Consider the following 14,009-nt stretch of genomic DNA (forward strand, 5'->3'; position numbering starts at 1 on the left):
TCTTTTACACTTTTCAAAGACTTTACCACGCGCATCTGGAGGTCTGTCATTGTTCTCTCTATTCACGACGAGGTATTTAGTCTCACCCATACTCATCTGCAGGACTGCTCTCATTGTCTCTTCCATTAACACACTTGCCAACTGAATCAGACGTTGCTCATTCTGTGCTATTAGAGCTACGTCGTCCACATAGGCCAAGGTTTTGATCCTGCCACCCAGCTGTATTCCTGCCTCAAAGCTTGTTAACTTTCTCAGCACACTTTGACGAACTAGATTAAACAGAAGGCGGGAGAAGCAGTCTCTTTGTCGCACTCCAGTCTTTACGTCGAATTTCTCTGACATCTTTCCATTTTCTTCCACCGTACACGTTCTCTCTTGTATAAACGCTTCTGTTTTATTAGTTTACTTGGAGGCTTCGTCATTTCCATTTCTGCCACATCGATTGTCTATTCACACTATCATACGGTTTTTGGAAGTCCACAAAAAGACAGTGAATATCTGTGTGACATTCCCATCTTTTTGATAACATTAGCCGTATTATATACAGTTTGTCTGCGGTTGATTTCCCCTTTTTAAACCCTGCTTGTTGGAATCAAAGTACCTCCTCACCGCTTCGGAAACAACATACTCATACTCAGGATCTTGTAAGTTGTGCATAGTAAGGTAATTCCTCTATGGTTACTGCATCTTATTGGGTCTCCTTTCTTTGGTATTGAGAGGACGACAAACTGCTTCCATTCTGCTGGGATCATTTGTCTCCTTTAAATTAAACAGATTAGGTGGTACACTATCACTTGCAGTATACCTCTTCTCCCCTTTTAGCATCTCTGTAGATATCACACCTATTTCTGGCGCCTTCCTCTCTTCAGCAGTTTTGTGGCTTCCCCTACGTCTTCCCCATGCTCAGCAGTTCATTCTCCGCTGTTGGTATTATTACTCTATCTTCTCCGTGCAATTCTTATTCTTATACTGCTGTCATAATGCTGATGATGGTGTCGTCCACATTCATGGGATTGTCGAAATAGTTTTCCCATTCCTCCATAGCTTTCGTTTCATCTCTCACCATTTGTCCTACTTTAAGAACTTGACTATCCAGTGAAAGTGTTTTGTATTACATACTGTTCGATCCATTCCTGTCAGTGCTATCTTGCTGTATGCATACTCTCGCTTTTTTGTTCGACACCTACAACAACTATGATCGTCTATTTTAGCGCACTAGTTTGCGAGATATGGAGGTGAACCACTTAAAGATCGAATCTGCGCCGCGGATTAACGCCGAAGGCCGGCACACTGGCACACCTTAGTGCTGTTTGCAGGGTATTTCCCACGCTTGTTTAGGCAAATACTGGGCTGGTCGCCAAACTCCGCCTTTAGAGAATACAATACACAAACAGTCAAAATCGATAACACGCAGAACGAAGTTTACACCATTCACAGACAGATGGCGCGCACGACGTGCCTTCCTTGGGTTACCTTGACGACTGTGGCGGCACGGAGGGCACCCTGCCACAGAGTTAATTAATGAACTAAAATTTGCCAAATAACGAAAATGCGGACCGTGTACTTGACGAGATAAACGCCAGGGAAAAGTAGAAGACAGTTCTTGGCAATACATTCCGAAGTTTCGACTGTAGGACTCATCAAATGCGTTTTGGGTACACCATTACCAGCCAAGAGTGGCGCTTGTTTAGGTTTCGCTAGGTGCTACTTAAGTTTATTTGGAGTTACATGACACGCGCAACTAGGGGGGATTCGTACAGCTTCTTCTGCCAAAAGAATGTGCTGTATATTTTCTGCAGCAAGTACTGTAAGTAGGCTGTTTAGGTTTTTATATTGGTAACGCCACATAGCGCTCTGTATGAAAAATCACTGGCTGTGCTGTGCGCAGTCTGTGGCTAGTTTGCATTGTTGTCTGCCATTGTAGTGTTGGGCAGCCGCAGCTGGATGTGAACAGCGCGTAGCGTTGCGCAGTTGGAGGTGAGCCGCCAGCAGTGGTGGACGTGGGGAGAGAGATGGCGGAGTTTTGAAATTTGTAAGACTGGATGTCATGAACTACCATATATATTATGACTATTAAGGTAAATACATTGTTTGTTCTCTATCAAAATCTTTCATTCGCTAACTATGCCTATCAGTAGTTAGTGCCTTCCGTAGTTTGAATCTTTTATTTAGCTGGCAGTAGTGGCGCTCGCTGTATTGCAGTAGTTCGAGTAACGAAGATTTTTGGTGAGGTAAGTGATTTGTGAAAGGTATAGGTTAATGTTAGTGAGGGCCATTCTTTTGTAGGGATTTTTGAAAGTCATATAGCGTTGCGCTATAAAAATAATGTGTCAGTTTAAGCACAGTTATGTATAATTTTTCTAAGGGGACGTTTCATAGTACCCCTGGTAGGAAAGAGTTGTCCAAGACTTTTACAGTTCGGACTATCAATATGAATCTTAGTGGTGAGAACACTGCATAAATGAGAACCGTCAGTGCGCGAGCCCGTTACACCATTCAGTGCGCGAGCCCGTTACACCATCGCCCTTATCCGACATCTGTATCGGACATTCCGTGACTGATAGGTCGAGTCAGCTGCATTGATACAGCCGCTACGTCTCGTGTCCTTAGATTTATGTTTATGGTCTACGCTGGGACACGGGTTTACGGCACTTTAGTGCATACGATTTATGCGCTGGTCGATGGAACTGCTCTTCCCTATCTCTGCTACACTCAGCTGACGAGAGGTACTGGAAAGGACTGTCAGTTAAAAGGGCTAATTAAAAATTTATGCAAGGTCCAACGCGTCCTCTTACGCAAATATCACTTCTACAATAAATCTGTCCGCTGAATACTTCAGCCAATATTGCTTTCATTTGTGGTACATTTAGTGTTTGCTGTATGTTACCTTCAATGTCAAAGATTTAAGACTAGTGATGGTAGGCACCTCGCATCAAGGCGTTCTGTCAACTCACTTCATTACAGGACAAATGTTTCGTAAGTTATTCCATATGACGATGCTGAGCCCAAACTGAAGATACAAAAAGACTACGTAAGGGCAGCAGGCTCTAAGCAATCCATCTGCTTTCATCATTTGTGGACCTAGCAATCGACAGAAGCCAAGAGCTAGGACTGATCCTAATACTTTCGGCATACCTCTTTATAAATTATCATCAATGTCGCAGTGGAATAACTTGCGTAGCGAGCAATTTAACCCTTCCGAGGTTGATGGGACACACTTGTTCCAAAGCAATACACGTTTTTGAGCGTTGGTGTTTCTATCGGTCATATCTGTCTAGTGTTCGCAGGCATCCTTTCGGAACTTTGAGAAAAATTCTACGGAGCATGGGGAGGATATACAGAAGGCTGTGAGCGATCAAATGGGGGCGGCCTGTGGTTACAGTGTCTGTGTCACAAGACTCAGATCGAATTAGCAAATTCTCCAGTCTAAGAATGTCTGAAGTAAATAATTGTCTTCAACTACGCACCATAGACTTTTTTTTAGAAAACGTAACTTCATTCCTGAGTAACTAAGCTGGTTTCTACATAAATTATATTTAGTGAGGCGTATATGCCCCAGATATCTTCATGGAGTGTCGAAAACATCGATGTGTGTTTAAAAAGCCGTCTTTATCCTTTATGTTCAAAACTTACATCGGACATTTCATATTTTTCACCGTCCCGAGAATAAATGTGCTTTGATACGGATTTGTTATACTTCCCACATATTGACATCCATCATGTGTACAAGACAATACATCCGCTTTTGCATGCTTGCTTGTAACACTCTGGCGGTCAGACCGGTTATTAATGAACCAGCATTTGACATTTGCAATGGCTCATCCCGCGCTGTGATCTTGCAATGTTAATTACTTAAATGTGTTACCCAGACAAGTGCATTCCCAAAATTTTATTACTCTGCATTCATTAATTTTTGGTGTTGTGATTTTTTTCCCTCACTGTAAATGCAAAATAAATTTCAGCCGTCAAAGGGAAACGGTACTATATCGGGAGGTGTCAGGGATGACTGCTTCGAGCAAATATCTCCAGTGTGAGGAAAACACTTTCCACAAGTCGCTACCGCAGTTAAAATAAGGTCAGTGGATAAAAATTTAGTCACCCACTTCAAAGAACACACTGGTCGCTTTGGGGCGTTCAAGACGGGGTTGAATTTGTACACACGGTCACGTGACACCCCACCGCTGTCTCAAGTCATGGCAGTAAAGTAATGAGCATGTATCAGTCAATTGCATGTAATCTATGATTTAAGATGGATCGACGTGGAGATGTGACAGTAGCAGACAGAAGCTATCGTCTCTGGACATGGGCATGACCAGACCGTGAATGAGGGTGTCGCATTTATTGATGTACCAACGTGGACTGTCCAACATCTCTGTAAGGACTGGTGTACCACTCGCGGCTTAAGAAATAGTGATCGTATGAAGATTGTACACGCCATGCACCGTAGACGAGCGTCGCTCCATGTCAATGACGTTCTGTCTCACACATGACAAGAACTGCTGCTGCCAGTGAACAAGGCCTATCTTAACCAGTTTCAGAGCTAATGCTGGGAACGGAATTACAGACACTGGACGTTTGGAGTCAGGCATGTCAGTGGCGGATACAGAAAAACCTCAACATGGGGACGCTAAAGATATCTTGAGCTACGTTTTCTTTTACTGTAATAAAAAAATAATCAAGTCACAAGCTAAGTTTTAGAAATTTTTATTTAAACTGATTATACACATATACAAGATAGTGCTATCATATGATACAAAAAAGTTAAGGTAGTGGTTCTGTTCCTTAAATGATGAATTCTATGCGCCTATTCTTCCTGACAAATTGGTTAATTACACCGTCAATAGGACAATAAATGACAGGGTGAGTGTTCAACAGAGCTAAGATATTAAGTCGATGCTCCTCCATTGTCGACCTCAACCGTAATGTTGAAAAACTTTCTATTGTAGTAATAGATGCAGATAGACGCACACTTATCCATTCTTCAGTCTAACCGGGTGATCAAAAAGTCAGTACAAATTTGAAAAATAATGTAGATAGAGAAGTAAAAATTGACACACATGCTTGGAATGACATGAGGTTTTATTAGAACCCAAAAAAAAATTGCTAGACGCATGAAAGATCTGTTGCGCGCGTCGTTTGGTGATGATCGTGTGCTCAGCCGCCAATTTCGTCATGCTTGGCATCCCAGGTCCCCAGACCTCAGTCCGTGCGATTATTGGCTTTGGGGTTCCCTGAAGTCGCAAGTGTATCGTGATCGACCGACATCCTAGGGATGCTGAAAGAAAACATCCGACGCCAATGGCTCACCATAACTCCGGACATGCTTTACAGCGCTGTTCACAACATTATTCCTCGACTACAGCTATTGTTCAGGAATGATGGTGGACATATTGAGCATTTCCTGTAAAGAACATCATCTTTGCTTTGTCTTACTTTGTTATGCTAATTATTGCTGCTCTGATCAGATGAAGCGCCATCTGTCTGACATTTTTTGAACGTTTTTATTTTTTTGGTTCTAATAAAGCCCCATGTCATTCCAAGCATGTGTGTCAATTTGTACATCTCTATCTACATTATTCCGTGATTTATTCAGTTTTCAAATTGATACTGACTTTTTCCATCACCCGGTATCTCTGCTTCTGAATGTAAACTAGCTTGCTATTCGGTCCATATTTATAACGCTACGCATCGAAGGTTCTCTGTAAAAGAAATCAGTAGAGTATTCGCGACTTTTCTCGAACAAATGCCAGACATAATAACGTATCGAGATCACTAGAATAGCCGCAACTTTTCTCGTAGGTATGCGTTAGCTATCTATGTGCTACACAGAAACGTATGAAGTACGATGACGCGAACTCACGTGCCACATAGGAAAGTACAACTACTCCGTAACTCTCTTCATTCGAGTCGACTGGCGAAAGAAAGCAACGAATTGCGTGCGGTGTGACTGGCGGGGACGGCGCGGGTGGCAATGCGGGCTGCCTCCCGCAAGGGGGGAGGACGGAGGGGAGGGGGGGGAGGGGGCGCCCCGTGCGGCCCCATATGTATCCGCCACTGGGGTATGTCGCTAAAGGACAGCGGCACATGAAGCTGCTGCTCTCTGTGGGGCCGAACGACACGAACTGCACAAAAAGTGACTGCAGGCGTGTAGGGTACACCTACGAGTCATGATTTTCCGTTTTTTCAGAGGATTCTGGGCGCCGAGTGTGCCACCAGCCCAATAACGACGTTAGCCCGCACCAGTGTGCAGTGCAGGCTGGGCGTGGTTCTGTTATCTTTTGGGGGTGTTCTTCGAGCCATAACTTGGGCTCGCTTATTCGGGTTATCGTGAACACGCACGATGATGTTAATTCAGCATTCTGCCGAGCAAGTGTTATCTTTTCTTCTACATCCTCACGCAGAGACTACAGTCGTATCCAGAGGCATCCACGCGTACCTTTCGTACTTTGTCCAACAAACAAGCAATCTAACATACCTCGACAGGCCCACTAAATCACGTGCTGCTAATCCCATATATTACGTCTGAAACTATTTGGAAAAACAGGTGAAACGTAGCATTCAGCATCCGCGCAAGTTGGTAGCTCTATAACTACTAATCCTCCACTAATTTCTCGTCCAGTGTACTTAGCTTTGAAGGGTAACGTTCATCCTCCAGGATTGTCACCTGTCACTCCTCCACTCGATCCCTTCAGTCAGCCATTGAATTAAATATTGCTGTAGTAGTGAAGAATAACACACACTGTGTGTGGGAGGGGAGGGGGGGGGGGCGAGCGAGAGAGAGAGAGAGAGAGAGAGAGAGAGAGAGAGAGAGAGAGAGAGAGAGAGAGAGAGAGAGAAAGAGATATCACTAGACCCATTGAGTAGTCGACACTTGCAGTTCCCACTATTCTGCCGGACGACATTTAAGTGAGAACGCAGTGTCGCCTGTATCTGTATGAAGTCACATCATATCTTACGATGCTACTGTCGAATTCTGTTACATTTGCTACTCTTGATGGCTTCTGCTGCTTCCTTTTTGCAACTGGACAGGTCAATTTGTCCAGTAGAATCCAGTCCTTGTCAGAAATTCTTGTAACTATTTTCAGTGAGCCTACCTCAGCCGTCTGGCCCGTAGGGTCAAAAAATGTCGAAAACTCTTCCATCGCTGGCCTCTGGTTCCTATGTTCGTACATTCAAGTTATGAACGTATAGTGCGAGAGGACTCACTGCCCGCCCATCATTTCCACTGGACTTTATACACAAGAGCACAAGGTACTTGACACAACACACCTCTGTTACAGCAAATAGCAAGATACAGTGTGTTATGCTCATTGCGGAGCTTGCTACCCTATTACACAAAGTACGTCCACTTTAGGCGGAATCTCCGACCTACCTTGTCACCCTTAAAGTTATCACCACCATCCACCATTAGACTCTCAATGGCAAAGGAGAACTTGTATCGTCTCAGTTATGTCATTGGATTCGTGATTTGCTGTGAGAGAGGTCACAGTTCGTAGTAACTGACGGAAAGTCATCGAATGAAACAGAAGTGATTTCTGGCGTTCTCCAAGGTACTGTTATAGGCTCTTTGCTGTTCCTCATCCATATAAACGACTTGGGGGACTATCTGAGCAGCCGGCTTAAGCCGTTTGCAGATGACGCTATCGTTTGTCGACTAGTCAAGTCATCAGAAGATCAAAACAAATTGAAAAACGGTTTAGAGAAGATATTTGAATGGTGCAAAAATTTCCATTTGACCCTAAATAGCGAGAAGTGTGGGGTCATCCACATGAGTGCTAAAATGAATTCATTAAACTTCGGTTACACGATAAATCAGTCCTAAATTCAACTTAATACTTAGGAATTATAATTACGAACTGAAATTGGAAGGAACACGTAGAAAATGTTGTGGGGAAGGCTAACCAACGACTGCGTTTCATTGGCAGGACGCTTAAACGTAACAGATCTACTTCGGAGACTGCCTACACTACGGTTGTCAGTGCTCTTTTACAATACTGCTGCACCGTGTGGGATCCTTACCAGATAGGACTGACGGAGTACATCGAAAAAGTTCAAAGAAGGGCAGCACGTTTTGCATTACCGTGAAATAGGGGAGAGAGTGTCACTGAAATGATACAGAATTTGAGGTGGACACCATTAAAACAAAGGCGTTTTTCGTTGCGGTGGAATCTTCTCACGAAATTCCAATCACCAACTTTTTCCTCCGAATGCGAAAATATTTTGTTCGCGCCGACCAACAGAGAGAGAAACGATCACCATGATAAAATAAGGGAGATCAGAGCTCGTACGGAAAGACATAGGTGTTCGTTCTTTCCGCGCGCTATACGAGATTGGAATAACAGAGAATTGTGAATGTGGTTCGATGAACCCTCTGCCAGGCACTTAAATGTGGTATGGAGAGTATCCATGTAGATGAAACCAATGAACTTGATAATAAAATTAATGTGGGTGGATTTTAGCAATAATAATAATAATAATGATCCTTGGTCAATCGCAGGATTTTTTCACTCTCCATTTATTTCACGGGCGGAAATGCGAAAAATGGCAAGGTGCACTGTGGTTCGGATCCACGTTGGACTGAAGGCTCTGAGCACTATGGGACTTAACATCTATGTTCATCAGTCGTTGGACTGTAGGTCTCGCTTTAACTGGCTCAGATAATCAGTTCGATTCTCAGAGAAAATCGTCAGTGTAGCATCTCCAATAGAACTATGTCTGCTAAGGCACCGTGGTATTCAAACCAAACTTTGGATTCACTATAGCTCTGTTTTAATTGCAATAATAACAACAATAAAACCATCGTCCACGCAATACTAAGATGATATATACTCTAATCAAGCATGAGCATGCAGATCTGCTTTTTTTTTACTTTAAGTATATTTTTTATTCAAAGATGGATCAAATATTTTAATTTTCGTGATTTCAAATAAATTTATTTTCATATTTTTCTTTGATATGCAGCTACCAGACGATATGCATGATCAGAACCACTTTTCATAGTTTTTTAAAGGAGCAGCTGATCATGGTGATCAAAACACACTTTGTATTTCAAGAAACTCTTCACGTTCCCATCAAAAGATGGAAAACAAACTCTGAGCTCCGACTAATTTTAATCTCGCTAATGGAAGCCGGCTGGTGACAGACGCTAATCCGCCTGAAGCGGTGCTCCAAGGGCAAAGTCGAAGCAGGCGCATCAGACGGGCAGAAATCTCTGGAACTCGGCAGAGACTCTACTGAGGCCGCGGCGGCGTAAGCAGCAGTGGGTGACCCGGTTAGGCACGGGCTGACGCTGGTTCTGACGACAGGCGTCTTCCGGCCGCGGCACCGCAGAAAAACAAACAGCGCCAAGTGATTTGCGACGCTGACGGGTCGATCACGGCTGCAACCGGAGTGTGGGGTGGGGGGATGGGAGGGGCAGGGGAAGGATGCAGCCTTGGCGCGGGACGGATATACGGCGGGTCAGGCGAACAAGCGCGCGAAATACGGCGCCCATAACTCACGTGCACGTGCGAAAACTGTGCCACCACCTGGCACTGATCTCCACTCTCGCGCGTTGCTTAAGGCGAGAGATAATACGCGCACTTACGAAACTGATAACGCTGTCGTCCGGCTAAATTCAAGTTTAGTGCAGGCGTGAAACAAGTTGGCAGCTACGTCTCGGGCCAGCTGCAGCGTCTTTTTCGAAAACAATAGCAATTACTGTAGCGCAGCCAGTCATTTGGGATATGCACTTGTCTCGCTACGGGCGTATGTGAAAGGAACCTAACAAGAACACAAAACTAACAATGTTTAAAGAATAACTATTCCACTCTGCAGCGGAGTGTGCGCTGATTTGAAACTTCGTAGCAGATTAAAACTGTGTGCCGGAACGAGACTCGCCCACTAAAGGCAAAGGTTCCCGAGTTAAGAGTCTCTTTCCGGCGCACAGTTTTAATCTGCTAGGGCCGTGCGAGCTTAGCCGAGCGCTCTCAGGCGCTGCAGTCACGAACTGTGCGGCTGATCCTGGCGGAGGTTCGAATCCCTCGGGCATGGGTGTGTGTGTCCTTAGGGTAATTTAGGTTAAGTAGTGTGTAAGCTTAGGGACTGACGACCTTAGCAGTTCAGTCCCATAGGATTTCACACATTTGAACATTTTTGAATCTGCTAGGAAGTTTGTAATAATGTTTTTTTTTTTTTTTTTTGCTTCGATATTATTTGTTCAGATTTATGGAATAAAGTATGTGGTGAAAGGCCAGACCATAGCATAACCCGAGGTGGAGGTGCAAAGCTGTCGAATGTGATGTGAGATGATTGTCGGCTTCACTTACTCAAAACCTTGAGAAGTTAATCAGAGGACAGTGTTCTGATGTTAACGTCTCACATTACTCCGAAGGCAAAGTTCAGCACTATATCGCGTGCGACAGAGTTATATTTACTGGTATGCTCTTTGGTATCTTATTATTAAGCTGGTAACGTCACGATGAAATAAAATATATGTCGTGGAATTCTGCCACTGTTTCCAGCATTTTAAGTACTCAGACATCTTAGACTGCTCTCCTCTATTTTGTATTTTTTCCTTATAAATGGTTCAAATGGCTCTGAGCACTATGAGACTTAACTGCTGCGGTTATCAGTCCCCTAAAACTTTTTAGAACTACTTAAACCTAACTAACCTAAGGACATCACACACATCCATGCCGAGACAGGATACGAACCTGCGAGCGTAGCAGTCGCGCGCTGCCAGACTGTAGCGCCTAAAACCGTTCGGCCACTCCAGCCGGCATTTTTCCGTAAATTTTCTTAGAAAATCGTAGGGCAAATAATATAATTTCAATTAACCCATTCAGTTCTTACATATCAGCACATTGTAACACACTATATATAATAGGTGCCAACGGCCTTGCCGCAGTGGTAACACCTGTTCCCGTCAGATCACCGAAGTTAAGCGCTGTCGGGCTGGGCTAGCACTTGGATGGGTGACCATCCGGTCTGCCGAGCGCTGTTTGCAAGCTGGGCGCACTCAGTCCTTGTGAGGCAAACTGAGGAGCTACTTGATTGAGAAGTAGCGGCTCCGGTCTCGTAAACTGACATACGGCCGAGAGAGCGGTTGTGCTGGCCACATGCCCCTCCATATCCTCATCCAACGACGCCTGTAGGCTGAGGATGAGACGGCGGCCAGTCGGTACCTTTGGGCCTTCATGGCCTGTGCGGGAGGAGTTTTGTTTAGTTTAATATATAATGGATACATTATATACTCCTCTTTGAAATTCTGAAGGTAGCAGGGGTAAAACAAAGGGAGCAGAATGCTATTTACAACTTGTACGGAAACCAGACGGCACTGTAAGAGTCGATGGGCACGAACGCGAAGCAGTGGCAGAGAAGGGAGTGAGACAGGGTTGTAGTCTATCCCCGCTGTTGTTCAATCTGTAAACTGAGCAACCAGGAAAGCAAACAAAAGAAAAATCTGGAGTATGAATTGAACAGAGAGGAGAAATAATAACCTTGCGGTTTGTCGATGACATTGCAGTTCTTTCGAAACAGCAAAGTACTTGAAAGAACAGTTAAACGGAACGGGCAGAGTATTCAAACGAGGATGTAAGATGAACATCAACAAAAGTGGAACAAGGATAATGGAACGTAGTCGAATTAAATTAGGTGATGCTGAGGGAATCAGATTAGGAAACGAGACTCTTACAGCAGCAGACGAGTCTTGCTATTTGGGTAGCAAAATAAATTATGATGGCTGCAGTACAGAGATATAAAGTGTAGATTGGCAACGGCAAGAAAAGTATTTCTGAGAAAGAGAACTTTATTAACACTGAACATAGACTTTTTAGGATGTCTTCTCTGAAGGTATTTATCCGAGGTGTAGGCATGTATGAAAGTGAAACAGTTCAGACAACAAGAGAATAGAAGCGTTCGAAATGTGATGCTACAAAAGAATGCTGAAGATTAGATGGGTAGATCACATAACTAATGAGGAGGTACTGAATAGAACTGGTGAGACAAGAAATCTGTGGCACAACTTAACTAAAAGAAGGGATCGGCTGATAGGATACGGTCTGAGACCTCAAGGGACCACCAGTTTAGTGCTACAGGGAAGTGTGGGGGGTAAATAATAAGTGTAGAGTCAGACCAAGAGATGAAAGTAACCAGATTCAGAAGGATGTAGGTTGTTGTAGTTACTCGAAGGTGAAGAGGCTTGCACACGGTAGAGTAGTGTGGAAAGCTGCATCAAAACAGTCTTCGGACTGAAGACGAGAACGACATATTTCATTGGTTGATTTCGCTTTTGGATTTATTCTCAAGTTTTTCGCAGTCGTGCATAAAGTTAAATGGCGAATTTCTGTACCTTCTGAGCCATTCGTCATACACTTGTGTTACTGTGAAGTGCAGCATCATCAATGAACAAAAAAAATACTTTTCACAATATCCAATTTATAATAGTAACGAAAATAAGTGCTAATCATATTCTGAGCACTTGCTGCAATAGCTGACAATGTGTCACTCGCTGCTCACATCGAAGTACTGCCCTGTGGAGCGAAATAAAGACCTAGAAACCGGGAGAGGAGGTTGTTAACAGTGTATGCTTCAGTGTCCTTACAGCGGGATCGCTTCCAAAGACTCCAGTGCCCGGCGCACTACAACAATTAAATAGTGACCAGCACTTCTGAATGCTCACAGTGTGTCAACATACGCTCTCAGTGTAGTGTGTATAAATCTACGCTTGTTCTCACTAAAACACAGATTACTTTAGAGAATGAGATTTTTCACTCTGCAGCGGAATGTGCGCTGATATGAAACTTCCTGACAGATTAAAACTATGTGCCGGACCGAGGTTCGAATTCGGGACCTTTGCCTTTCGCGGTCAAGTGCTCTGTCAGGAAGTTTCATATCAGTGCACACTCCGCTGCAGAGTGAAAATCTAATTCTGGAAACATCCCTACGCTGTGGCTAAGCCATGTCTCCGCGATATCCTCCCTTCCAGGAGTGCTAGTTCTGCATGGTTCGCAGAAGAGCTTCTGTGAAGTTTGGATGGTAGGAGACGAGGTACTGGCAGAATTGAAGCTGTGAGGACGGGTCGTGAGTCGTACTTGGGTAACTCAGTTGGTAGAGCACTTGCCCGCGAAAGGCAAAGGTCCCGAGTTCGAGTCTCGGTCCAGCACTCAGTTTTAATCTGTCATGAAGTTTCACGGATTACTTTAGTTCTAATGCTTCATTTTTTCCTTAAAAATCTAACAATCATAGCACATCTTTTTTGACCATGTCGTTTCATTCGCACATGTCTGAACAATAAAATCCATGAATTTCTGGAAGATCATGGTTGGCAGACAGCTATAGTATCACTTTATTAAATAAACAGTTTCGGTCAGAAACGGACCATCCTCGTGTCTAACGTGACATTATTTAATGAGATGCATGACAAATCTTAATTATTAACAAGCATCATGCCATAAACCAACGTGTTAAATTCAACTTTAATACTGGGGTACATACAACACACAGTAAGTAATGTGGTGAAGCACATCCCAAGACCGGAGTGCATGTCTCCCTAGTACAGAGATGCATTTTGTTTCCGACAACTAGGAGGCACTGTCTCGGTACCAACGAGCCAGCGCACCGAAACTGTAAAGAGTACATTTTTGCGTATGTTGTTTCGTTCGTTTGCGGTCTTGGATTGCTCGGCAATGAAGCAATGAAAATAGCAAAGCTTAAGCGATGCGAGTTACGACTGTGTGTTCTCCCACGTTTTGAAATGTATCAGAAAAGAAGAATTATTAAAATGTTTAAGTCGCAATGATTTCAATAAACGAATAACCAAGTTAGTGGGCGACGAGGGTTAAACAAAAAACTGGGGAATATCAGCGAGATGGAAAAGGTTGGGGGGTGCAGAGAGAGCAGAAGTGAAAAGTAAAGTTTGCCTAGGATGCCAGTTATCCTACTTACTCCACTGGGGAGTCAAGATTCGGCGAACATGTCTAGGCCGGTGTGGAAAGAGACAAGGATCTACCAGGGGCAAAATCCGTCCC

The 14,009-nt window shown here is 43.9% G+C and overlaps 1 protein-coding gene and 1 pseudogene across 3 annotated transcripts in view; one reads left to right on the forward strand and one right to left on the reverse strand.

The window, feature by feature from the left end:
* Positions 1-14,009, reverse strand: part of LOC126356038 (unextended protein-like) — a 482,388-nt gene that overhangs the window by 69,279 nt on the left and 399,100 nt on the right. The gene's annotated exons all lie outside the window — the stretch shown is intronic.
* On the forward strand, positions 10,870-10,987 carry LOC126288921 (5S ribosomal RNA; annotated as a pseudogene).

This window comes from Schistocerca gregaria, chromosome 1 (genome assembly GCF_023897955.1).
Source record: "Schistocerca gregaria isolate iqSchGreg1 chromosome 1, iqSchGreg1.2, whole genome shotgun sequence".
Classification (NCBI taxonomy): Eukaryota; Metazoa; Arthropoda; class Insecta; order Orthoptera; family Acrididae; genus Schistocerca; species Schistocerca gregaria.